This window comes from Drosophila subpulchrella, unplaced genomic scaffold, assembly GCF_014743375.2.
Source record: "Drosophila subpulchrella strain 33 F10 #4 breed RU33 unplaced genomic scaffold, RU_Dsub_v1.1 Primary Assembly Seq204, whole genome shotgun sequence".
In the NCBI taxonomy this organism is placed as follows: Eukaryota; Metazoa; Arthropoda; class Insecta; order Diptera; family Drosophilidae; genus Drosophila; species Drosophila subpulchrella.
The window spans coordinates 57,501-67,500 of record NW_023665533.1 but is presented as its reverse complement, the minus strand read 5'-3'; the positions used below and the strand labels follow the sequence as shown (position 1 = coordinate 67,500).

The window sequence follows — 10,000 nt, the reverse complement described above, 5'->3', positions numbered from 1 at the left end:
TTGCCAAAAATATGATCTTTTATAGATCAAATATAAAATTTCGAACAAGCAAATCGAAATAATAATTGTAATAATAAATATATTATTGCATTAAATAAGAGATAAATAAATAAGCAAAAGCAAACAAATAACAAATTCGAACAAGCAAATCGAAATTATTAAATTTATTTAATATTATTATTATATTGTATATTAAATGCAATTAATTAATAAAACACTGTGTGTATATGGACCATAATATACACGCGTTGCGATATGTATTGTTCATCTCAGTTATGCGCATACATTGGATAATGCAACAACCTAAAATGTACAATGTTGTACCTGATTATTACAGGTTAATGTTTTATATAAATTTCAATATATATCGCTAAAAAAAAGTATTAATACCGTAAATGCCATTTAAAAAATACTTGATATATTATTGGTTATATGAAACTAAGACATTTCGCAGCATTCGTTTTAGGTATAAAAATCAATTTATTGAAGGAATTGATATATGCCAGTAAAATGGTGTATTTTTAATTTCTTTCAATAAAAACATATATGACAAAATTACCAAACCAATATATAAAACTCTAAGCGGTGGATCACTCGGCTCATGGGTCGATGAAGAACGCAGCAAACTGTGCGTCATCGTGTGAACTGCAGGACACATGAACATCGACATTTTGAACGCATATCGCAGTCCATGCTGTTATGTACTTTAATTAATTTTATAGTGCTGCTTGGACTACATATGGTTGAGGGTTGTAAGACTATGCTAATTAAGTTGTTTATATAAATTTTATAATGAAATTTTATAAGCATATGGTATATTATTGGATAATAATAATTTAATTATTATATTATTCATAATATTAACAAATATATGAAAAACATTATCTCACATTAGTAAATAATTTGAATGTGAAAAACGAAGAGAAATATTTTCTTTTTCAATCAAATAATACTGAGAAATGTCTAGCATAAAAAATTTATCTAGAATTGTCTCTTATTAAAGATTAGTAAATAGAAAGCCGTTGACAATATTATTATTCTTCGTTGATTCGTTAGACCAAACAAATGCCATACAAATATATAAAATATATAACGAATTTAATAAAATGTTTTATCATTATATATAAAGAATTAATTGCAAAAAAAGTTATACACAACCTCAACTCATATGGGACTACCCCCTGAATTTAAGCATATTAATTAGGGGAGGAAAAGAAACTAACCAGGATTTTCTTAGTAGCGGCGAGCGAAAAGAAATCAGTTCAGCACTAAGTCACTTTGTCTATATGGCAAATGTGAGATGCAGTGTATGGAGCGTCAATATTCTAGTATGAGAAATTAACGATTTAAGTCCTTCTTAAATGAGGCCATTTACCCATAGAGGGTGCCAGGCCCGTATAACGTTAATGATTACTAGATGATGTTTCCAAAGAGTCGTGTTGCTTGATAGTGCAGCACTAAGTGGGTGGTAAACTCCATCTAAAACTAAATATAACCATGAGACCGATAGTAAACAAGTACCGTGAGGGAAAGTTGAAAAGAACTCTGAATAGAGAGTTAAACAGTACGTGAAACTGCTTAGAGGTTAAGCCCGATGAACCTGAATATCCGTTATGGAAAATTCATCATTAAAATTGTAATATTTAAACAATATTATGATAATAGTGTGCATTTTTTCCATATAAGGACATTGTAATCTATTAGCATACAAAATTTATCATAAAATATAACTTATAGTTTATTCAAATTAATTTGCTTGCATTTTAACACAGAATAAATGTTATTAATTTGATAAAGTGCTGATAGATTTATATGAATACAGTGCGTTAATTTTTCGGAATTATATAATGGCATAATTATCATTGATTTTTGTGTTTATTATATGCACTTGTATGATTAACAATGCGAAAGATTCAGGATACCTTCGGGACCCGTCTTGAAACACGGACCAAGGAGTCTAACATATGTGCAAGTTATTGGGATATAAACCTAATAGCGTAATTAACTTGACTAATAATGGGATTAGTTTTTTAACTATTTATAGCTAATTAACACAATCCCGGGGCGTTCTATATAGTTATGTATAATGATATTTATATTATTTATGCCTCTAACTGGAACGTACCTTGAGCATATATGCTGTGACCCGAAAGATGGTGAACTATACTTGATCAGGTTGAAGTCAGGGGAAACCCTGATGGAAGACCGAAACAGTTCTGACGTGCAAATCGATTGTCAGAATTGAGTATAGGGGCGAAAGACCAATCGAACCATCTAGTAGCTGGTTCCTTCCGAAGTTTCCCTCAGGATAGCTGGTGCATTTTAATGTTATATAAAATAATCTTATCTGGTAAAGCGAATGATTAGAGGCCTTAGGGTCGAAACGATCTTAACCTATTCTCAAACTTTAAATGGGTAAGAACCTTAACTTTCTTGATATGAAGTTCAAGGTTATGATATAATGTGCCCAGTGGGCCACTTTTGGTAAGCAGAACTGGCGCTGTGGGATGAACCAAACGTAATGTTACGGTGCCCAAATTAACAACTCATGCAGATACCATGAAAGGCGTTGGTTGCTTAAAACAGCAGGACGGTGATCATGGAAGTCGAAATCCGCTAAGGAGTGTGTAACAACTCACCTGCCGAAGCAACTAGCCCTTAAAATGGATGGCGCTTAAGTTGTATACCTATACATTACCGCTAAAGTAGATGATTTATATTACTTGTGATATAAATTTTGAAACTTTAGTGAGTAGGAAGGTACAATGGTATGCGTAGAAGTGTTTGGCGTAAGCCTGCATGGAGCTGCCATTGGTACAGATCTTGGTGGTAGTAGCAAATAATCGAATGAGACCTTGGAGGACTGAAGTGGAGAAGGGTTTCGTGTGAACAGTGGTTGATCACGAGTTAGTCGGTCCTAAGTTCAAGGCGAAAGCCGAAAATTTTCAAGTAAAACACAAATGCCATACAAATATAATTATATTATATAAATCAAGCTAATTAATATACTTGAATAATTTTGAACGAAAGGGAATACGGTTCCAATTCCGTAACCTGTTGAGTATCCGTTTGTTATTAAATATGGGCCTCGTGCTCATCCTGGCAACAGGAACGACCATAAAGAAGCCGTCGAGAGATATCGGAAGAGTTTTCTTTTCTGTTTTATAGCCGTACTACCATGGAAGTCTTTCGCAGAGAGATATGGTAGATGGGCTAGAAGAGCATGACATATACTGTTGTGTCGATATTTTCTCCTCGGACCTTGAAAATTTATGGTGGGGACACGCAAACTTCTCAACAGGCCGTACCAATATCCGCAGCTGGTCTCCAAGGTGAAGAGTCTCTAGTCGATAGAATAATGTAGGTAAGGGAAGTCGGCAAATTAGATCCGTAACTTCGGGATAAGGATTGGCTCTGAAGATTGAGATAGTCGGGCTTGATTGGGAAACAATAACATGGTTTATGTGCTCGTTCTGGGTAAATAGAGTGTCTGGCATTTATGTTGGTCACTTGTTCCCCGGATAGTTTAGTTACGTAGCCAATTGTGGAACTTTCTTGCTAAAATTTTTAAGAATACTAATTGGGTTAAACCAATTAGTTCTTATTAATTATAACGATTATCAATTAACAATCAATTCAGAACTGGCACGGACTTGGGGAATCCGACTGTCTAATTAAAACAAAGCATTGTGATGGCCCTAGCGGGTGTTGACACAATGTGATTTCTGCCCAGTGCTCTGAATGTCAAAGTGAAGAAATTCAAGTAAGCGCGGGTCAACGGCGGGAGTAACTATGACTCTCTTAAGGTAGCCAAATGCCTCGTCATCTAATTAGTGACGCGCATGAATGGATTAACGAGATTCCTACTGTCCCTATCTACTATCTAGCGAAACCACAGCCAAGGGAACGGGCTTGGAATAATTAGCGGGGAAAGAAGACCCTTTTGAGCTTGACTCTAATCTGGCAGTGTAAGGAGACATAAGAGGTGTAGAATAAGTGGGAGATATTAGACTTCGGTTTGGTATCGCCAATGAAATACCACTACTCTTATTGTTTCCTTACTTACTTGATTAAATGGAACGTGTATCATTTCCTAGCCATTATACGGATATATTTATTATATCTTATGGTATTGGGTTTTGATGCAAGCTTCTTGATCAAAGTATCACGAGTTTGTTATATAATCGCAAACAAATTCTTTAATAAAACGGTGCATTTATGTATTTTTGATTTGAAAATTTGGTATAACTCCAATTACTCAGGTATGATCCAATTCAAGGACATTGCCAGGTAGGGAGTTTGACTGGGGCGGTACATCTCTCAAATAATAACGGAGGTGTCCCAAGGCCAGCTCAGTGCGGACAGAAACCACACATAGAGCAAAAGGGCAAATGCTGACTTGATCTCGGTGTTCAGTACACACAGGGACAGCAAAAGCTCGGCCTATCGATCCTTTTGGTTTAAAGAGTTTTTAACAAGAGGTGTCAGAAAAGTTACCATAGGGATAACTGGCTTGTGGCGGCCAAGCGTTCATAGCGACGTCGCTTTTTGATCCTTCGATGTCGGCTCTTCCTATCATTGTGAAGCAAAATTCACCAAGCGTTGGATTGTTCACCCATGCAAGGGAACGTGAGCTGGGTTTAGACCGTCGTGAGACAGGTTAGTTTTACCCTACTAATGACAAAACGTTGTTGCGACAGCATTCCTGCGTAGTACGAGAGGAACCGCAGGTACGGACCAATGGCACAATACTTGTTCGAGCGAACAGTGGTATGACGCTACGTCCGTTGGATTATGCCTGAACGCCTCTAAGGTCGTATCCGTGCTGGACTGCAATGATAAATAAGGGGCAATTTGCATTGTATGGCTTCTAAACCATTTAAAGTTTATAATTTACTTTATAAACGACAATGGATGTGATGCCAATGTAATTTGTAACATAGTAAATTGGGAGGATCTTTGATCACCTGATGCCGCGCTAGTTACATATAAAAGCATTATTTAATACAATGACAAAGCCTAGAATCAATTGTAAACGACTTTTGTAACAGGCAAGGTGTTGTAAGTGGTTGAGCAGCTGCCATACTGCGATCCACTGAAGCTTATCCTTTGCTTGATGATTCGATAATAAAGATGTTGCAAGCGGGCATAATCATTATGCTTGCTTGCAGCATCGCACGCCACTTTGTTTGTGGTGTGTAAGGTAGGGAAGAAGAAATATAAAAGACCTAAATTGGAAACATCAATATATAAGTAAATATTGAACAAACAAAATGTATCGTCATCTTATTAGTGACGCGATGATAAAGTGGCAAACATATTCCATGTATAAATATTCCTATGGTATTAAAATTCAAGTAAAGAGGACATATATAAAAGTTTGTATATATGGTTCATTCAATGGTAGCAGCGGTTGGTTGGTTGGTGTCTGCTCCTCTTATTGTTCAAAACTTATGTTATGGTAGCAAGTCTATATCGTCATATTATTAGTGACGCGAAAAAGTAGTGGCAAAACATATTCCATGTATAAATAAATATTCCTATGGTATTGAAATTCAAGTAAAGAGGCCATTCAAGTAAAGAGGACTTATATAAATATAAGTATATATAATGGTAGCAGCGCGGTTGGTTGGTTGGTGTGTCTGCTCCTCTTATTGTTCAAAACTTATGTTATGGTAGCAAGACTGTATCGTCATATTATTAGTGACGCGAAAAAGTAGTGGCAAAACATATTCCATGTATAAATATTCCTATGGTATTGAAATTCAACTAAAGAGGACATATAAAATTACTATCAATGGTAGCAGTGGTTGGTTGGTTGGTGGTTGGTTGGCGGCTGCTCCTATTATTGTTCAAGACTTATGTTATGGTAGCAAGTCTGTATCGTCATATTAATTATTAGTGACGCGAAAAAGTAGTGGAAATCATATTCCATGTATAAATAGATTCCTATGGTAATGAAATTTTCAAGTAAAGAGAGGACCATTCAAGTAAGAGGACATATAAAAAGTAAGTATATGTTCCTCCAATGGTAGCAGTGGTTGGTTGGTTGGCGGCTGATCCTCTTATTGTTCAAAACTTATTTTATCAATATGAGTTTGGCAATACAATAAAGAAGACCAATCTAATCCATATAAAACTAAATGTATTATATGGATATGCTTAGGAACCCATATATTCATAAAAAAAAATTATGTATAGAAAATTATACATATATCTTTTATATAAATGAATCGTATGGATATCGCCTTATGGTAGGTATAATAACTTTTTAAGGCATAATAATGTATAATATAGAAAATATACATTGAAATATAAATGCATTTTTATAGATATGGCGGCATATAAGTGCCATATACACAAGAATAAATAATAGAATTTACCAATATATAATTAAAATGAGATATATAAACCTAGTGAGGGGCCTGCACTAGTATATGAATCGTATGGATATGGCTTATAGGTATAATACCTATAAGGCATAATAATGTATAATATCAATAAATTAAATTAAGATATGATGAATTGTATAAATATGGCATAGAAATGCCATATACATACATAAGAATAAATGTAGAATTTACCCATATATCATGAAACACGAATATATAAACCTAATGATAGCTGGCACTAGTACTGTAAACATGCACGCAATAGTGCGTGGGGGTAAAAAACTACTATAGGGAGGGTGGTCGTTGGCGGGCCCCTCCTCGTATTGGTCAAAACTTATGTTATGCATATGAATTTGTCAATACTATATAGAACGCCAAGCATATCCATATAAACTATGGATATGCATAGAAATCCATACAAAAGTAAAAAAAAATTATGTATAGAAAAATATACATATAATTTATATAAGTGAATCGTATGGATTATGGCTTATAGGTATAATACCTATAAGGCATAATAATGTATAACAAGTAAATATACATTGAAATGTGAATGCATTGTATGGATATGGCATATAAATGCCATATAATATAGAAATAAATTGTATATCAATGATATAACAATTATAAACCTAGTGAGGGGCGGCACTAGTGAATGAATCGTATGGATATGGCTTATAGGTATAATACCTATAAGGCATAATAATGTATAATATAATAAATATACATTAAGATATGAATGGATTGTATAAATATGGCATAGAAATGCCATATACATAAGAATAAATGGTAGAATTTACCCATATATCACGAAACACGATATATAAACCTAGTGATAGCTGGCACTAGTACTGTAAACAGGCACGCAATAGTGCGTGGGGTAAAAAACTACTATAGGGAGGTGGTCGTTGCGGGCCCCTCCTCGTATTGGTCAAAACTTATGTTATGCATATGAATTTGTCAATACTATATAGAACGCCAAGCATATCCATATAAACTATGGATATGCATAGAAATCCATACAAAAGTAAAAAAAAATTATGTATAGAAAAATATACATATATTTATATAAGGTGAATCGTATGGATATGGCTTATAGGTATAATACCTATAAGGCATAATAATGTATAACAAGTAAATATACATTGAAATGTGAATGCATTGTATGGATATGCATATAAATGCCATATATATAGAAATAAATTGTATATCAATGATATAACAATTATAAACCTAGTGAGGGGCGGCACTAGTGAATGAATCGTATGGATATGGCTTATAGGTATAATACCTATAAGGCATATAATGTATAATATAATAAATATACATTAAGATATGAATGGATTGTATAAATATGGCATAGAAATGCCATATACATAAGAATAAATGGTAGAATTTACCCATATATCACTGAAACACGATTATATAAACCTAGTGATAGCTGGCACTAGTACTGTAAACAGGCGACGCAATAGTGCGTGGGGTAAAAAAACTACTATAGGGGAGGTGGTCGTTGGCGGGCCCTCCTCGTATTGGTCAAAACTTATGTTATGCATATGAATTTTGTCAATACTATATAGAAACGCCAAGCATAATCCATATAAACTATGGATATGCATAGAAAACCATACAAAGTAAAAAAAAATTATGTATAGAAAAATATACATATATTTATATAAGTGAATCGTATGGATATGGCTTATAGGTATAATACACTATAAGGCATAATAATGTATAACAAGTAAATATACATTGAAATGTGAATGCATTGTATGGATATGGCATATAAATGCCATATATATAGAAATAAATTGTATATCCAATGATATAACAATTATAAACCTAGTGAGGGGGGCGGCCACTAGTGAATGAATCGTATGGATATGGCTTATAGGTATAATACCTATAAGGCATAATAATGTATAATATAATAAATATACATTAAGATATGAATGGATTGTATAAATATGGCATAGAAATGCCATATACATAAGAATAAATGGTAGAATTTACCCATATATCACTGAAACACGATATATAAACCTAGTGATAGCTGGCACTAGTACTGTAAACAGGCACGCAATAGTGCGTGGGGTAAAAAACTACTATAGGGAGGTGGTCGTTGGCGGGCCCCTCCTCGTATTGGTCAAAACTTATGTTATGCATATGAATTTGTCAATACTATATAGAACGCCAAGCATATCCATATAAACTATGGATATGCATAGAAAACCATACAAAAGTAAAAAAAAATTATGTATAGAAAAATATACATATATTTATATAAGTGAATCGTATGGATATGGCTTATAGGTATAATACCTATAAGGCATAATAATGTATAACAAGTAAATATACATTGAAATGTGAATGCATTGTATGGATATGGCATATAAATGCCATATATATAGAAATAAATTGTATATCAATGATATAACAATTATAAACCTAGTGAGGGGCGGCACTAGTGAATGAATCGTATGGATATGGCTTATAGGTATAATACCTATAAGGCATAATAATGTATAATATAATAAATATACATTAAGATATGAATGGATTGTATAAATATGGCATAGAAATGCCATATACATAAGAATAAATGGTAGAATTTACCCATATATCACTGAAACACGATATATAAACCTAGTGATAGCTGGCACTAGTACTGTAAACAGGCACGCAATAGTGCGTGGGGTAAAAAACTACTATAGGGAGGTGGTCGTTGGCGGGCCCCTCCTCGTATTGGTCAAAACTTATGTTATGCATATGAATTTGTCAATACTATATAGAACGCCAAGCATATCCATATAAACTATGGATATGCATAGAAATCCATACAAAAATAAAAAAAAATTATGTATAGAAAAATATACATATATTTATATAAGTGAATCGTATGGATATGGCTTATAGGTATAATACCTATAAGGCATAATAATGTATAACAAGTAAATATACATTGAAATGTGAATGCATTGTATGGATATGGCATATAAATGCCATATATATAGAAATAAATTGTATATCAATGATATAACAATTATAAACCTAGTGAGGGGCGGCACTAGTGAATGAATCGTATGGATATGGCTTATAGGTATAATACCTATAAGGCATAATAATGTATAATATAATAAATATACATTAAGATATGAATGGATTGTATAAATATGGCATAGAAATGCCATATACATAAGAATAAATGGTAGAATTTACCCATATATCACTGAAACACGATATATAAACCTAGTGATAGCTGGCACTAGTACTGTAAACAGGCACGCAATAGTGCGTGGGGTAAAAAACTACTATAGGGAGGTGGTCGTTGGCGGGCCCCTCCTCGTATTGGTCAAAACTTATGTTATGCATATGAATTTGTCAATACTATATAGAACGCCAAGCATATCCATATAAACTATGGATATGCATAGAAAACCATACAAAAGTAAAAAAAAATTATGTATAGAAAAATATACATATATTTATATAAGTGAATCGTATGGATATGGCTTATAGGTATAATACCTATAAGGCATAATAATGTATAACAAGTAAATATACATTGAAATGTGAATGCATTGTATGGATATGGCATATAAATGCCA

At 33.4% G+C, this 10,000-nt stretch overlaps 2 non-coding genes across 2 annotated transcripts; both read left to right on the top strand.

Annotated features, from left to right (window-relative positions):
- The first annotated feature begins 574 nt into the window (after positions 1-574).
- LOC119559339 lies at positions 575-753 on the top strand. Its single transcript, XR_005220740.1, has one exon. It is a non-coding gene; the product is annotated as a 5.8S ribosomal RNA (ribosomal RNA).
- A 401-nt stretch (positions 754-1,154) lies between these two features.
- Positions 1,155-5,125, top strand: LOC119559334. The gene has a single exon (XR_005220736.1). It is a non-coding gene; the product is annotated as a large subunit ribosomal RNA (ribosomal RNA).
- Positions 5,126-10,000: the final 4,875 nt, after the last annotated feature.